Raw genomic sequence first — 3,390 nt, forward strand, 5'->3', positions numbered from 1 at the left:
TTCAAGTGATCCCAAAGAAGATACATATAATTGTCTCAATTATTATTTCTTCTCCCTCGAAGTAATAGTTATAAATATGTTGATAAAGAATTTAAAGGCCAGTCATCCAATATCATTCAGTTTACTTGTTAGTATGACCCTAAAATTTCTGAGCTCAGTGGCTGCGTCCATACCGTGGAGATCCTGGCTTTCTCATGAAGTAACAGGATAAATTTGGGGGTGTAGCCTGAAGAGAAGAGGAGGCTTCTGATCACCCCTTGCTCAATGCCTGGGAGCAGGGATTAGGGTAAAAATAAGTCTGTTATTCGGCGACTTTGTGAAGGAATGACCCAGTACTATCTAAACACTTTGGTAAATGAGAAGAGCAGAATGTGCTAGAAGTTCTTAGGTTTCTTTTCATCTTTTTCTATGGAATGGGATATCAAAACCAGAGAGCAGCTATACATTTATCTATCTTCAAGACCAAATATTTGGTGTTACATTTTAAGATATTTTATGACTTCAGACAGAATAGGTATCTGAACAGTAATGTTAAAAGTCTCTTTTGATGTTGACTTGCATTTGACACAATAAGTAAGATAGAATCTGTTTCTAGATAGGTGTTTGGTTAAAAGTTATTTTCTGATCTCACATTTTCTGTTTCTTAACAATTTTAATGACAGATTATTGTTTACACTTTTCTTAGAATATTTTGATGGGTAGCAACAATTCTTAGATTAGTCTGCACAGTCCTTTTAGTAGTAAAAGCAATTTGCAGATATACACTCAGTCCTAGGATAAGCAGAAAAATAAATTCATAATAATGGTAACTAGTTCAAACTTGTTAATTTTCAAAGTAAAGGCAGCAAATATGAAAAGGCGTCTATCGTCAAAAACTTCTAAGGGGTTTATGGTTGTATTTATCCTGTTCAGCTTAAGTGTAAAGTAATTTAAATTTGAAACCTTCTTATTTCCACACACAGCAAAGTAGATGAATTATTTCAAAGTCAATCAAATAAAATATTATTCATATCTAAAAATATATAGGAAATTTACCTTAGTTGCAATAACAAATGAAACAAACTACATTATGGCTAGAATTTTAAACAAAGAAAAACTGTAAAGGAACTTGCAACTAAGATTCTTAATGACTTAATGGCCATTTTTGTTTTGAAAAGAAAGTTTGTTAGCACCAATAAGGGCCACATTTGGGGAATAAAACCCTTCAAATATTTGGCAGTCTAAAACACTCATCTAAGAAATTTTTCTTCATGGTGAATCTTTACGTTATGATGAATGTCAATCACAACTAACTAACTTTTGGATTTGCAAGGGAACAAGCAACTCTCTCTAACAATCCCAACTGCAAATGTAAAATGTCTAGAGAAGAGGTATAATAACTGGCAAAGAATGCAGTCGATGTGTGGATTGCAACATATCTCTTAGTCAAATTGAACCTGTAAAAATATTTAGAGACAAAAATTTTGAAAATAGGTGCTCTGGAAATGAAATTAGTGTAACAAAAAAGATTTGTAAATTTTCCAGCAAAACAAGTCCCATCAAAACAATAAGAGAGTTATCTTGAAAAAACATACTTATCAAATGGCATTTTCATTGCCACAGCTTTAGCTGTTTTGAGCAATATAGCCTTTAATAAAATAAAGCTATAGATTTATCTGAGTTTCCGAAAAGAAGACAAAAGAGAGAAAAAGTAAATATAAATTGAACAGAATGTGAAATTCTACTTTTATAACTCCTCTCAGAACCTTCATTTGATCTAAGAGTTAGTTCTCCCTTTGTTTGAGTTCATTGTGTTATCTTACTTTTAATATTAAAGTAAAATATCTTTGCTTATTAACTCTTAGGGAAGAAAGTGGCACAATCACAGTATAGTTGATCAAACTATATGAAATATAAACTTTAAAGCCAGTTAGATCTTGATGTTTTCTAAAATTTTGAAAAATATTTGTTTTCTCTAGAACTGTACTGCCATTTTCTGTAGTACATATAAATTTTTACATTGACCAGTAGATGTTCTTTGCATAAACAGGGTAAAACATCATTGATAATATCTATAATTGAGATGAGCTTCTTAATTCATCACAATATTTGAGACAGCAATTATCATCGAAAATAAAACAAAAATGCAGACTATTTGCTTGGATACTGCTCTTGAAGTAAATAACAGTTTTGAAAAAAAGTATTAATGTAAGATTTAAGGAAAGCATGCTTATACATGATTGAAACTTTAGAAAGTTCTGTGGTTTGTAAAGGTACTGGATTACATGATCTTTTTTTCCCCTCCTTTCACATAAATACTCTTTGTTCCACAAAGTTATATATTTTCTATTACCTTTTACTTTAGTAGTTATCATTTTGGATAACAAATCCCTTGGAGGACCAGTTGAAGATTATGGACTCCTCTAATCATAAATGAACACAGTCATCTGCCCAAAATTCTGCATGGAATTTTAAGGTCTCCACAGATACCTGTACCCCAAAACCTCAGCTGTGGGCCAAGACTCTCACTGGCATAAAACATAACTCTGATTTAAGCCCCTGGTTTAAAACGAAACCCTGTTCTTCTCAATGCATTGTATACCCGCACACCTACACAGACAAATAAACTCCATTTTGAAGCTACGTGTTTGTTTCACTTGAGAGAGAAAAATATGCATTTTTTAAAGCTCATATTCATATAGGCACTTGTAGCATTACTGAGAGAAAAATCAAAAGATTAATTTTATATCTGAGCTTTAAAACTGATCTAGTTAGAACAATTGATGAATACTAAAAATGTAAGCTCAGTGTGCTTTAGCAAGAAAATATTTTAAATGAAATAAATAAATGTTTAGATTTCTAAACACCAAATAATATGTTCATTTAAATCCTAATTTAAACAAATTCTAATTCGAAAAGTAGATGCCTAACAGAAAAGTAAAATGGTATTCATCATCTAATATACAGTCAATGAAAAACCTATATTTAACTTCAACGTATTAAAGTAAATTAAGGAGGTAACTATTTCACAGGAGTATACATCATTTCAGTCTAATTTTAGTATGAAATTCTCCTTATTAAATACTATGTATGAAATAGTCTTATTTATCATCTTATCTCATTAAGTATTGTCTCGAGAGGTAATTTTGGGGAAAAAAGGGTTAGGAAGATCTTATTTTATTTAAATTAGATTTGATATTTTAAATGTTTATCTATCTAATATAATCTTTTATTAAACAATTCTTTGTCTCTAGTGTCATTTTTTTGGTAAAGTTTTAATAACTTTCTTGTAATTAAAAATAGCATATGATATCAGAGACCAACAGTAATTAAAAGTAATCAAATTTAGTAAAATATGTAGAAAATAAAGAGATTTGTACATATTTTGTTAAAGACTTATCAACTGATCTG

The sequence above is a fragment of the Galeopterus variegatus genome, unplaced genomic scaffold (genome assembly GCF_000696425.1).
Source record: "Galeopterus variegatus unplaced genomic scaffold, G_variegatus-3.0.2 Scaffold3316, whole genome shotgun sequence".
In the NCBI taxonomy this organism is placed as follows: domain Eukaryota; kingdom Metazoa; phylum Chordata; class Mammalia; order Dermoptera; family Cynocephalidae; genus Galeopterus; species Galeopterus variegatus.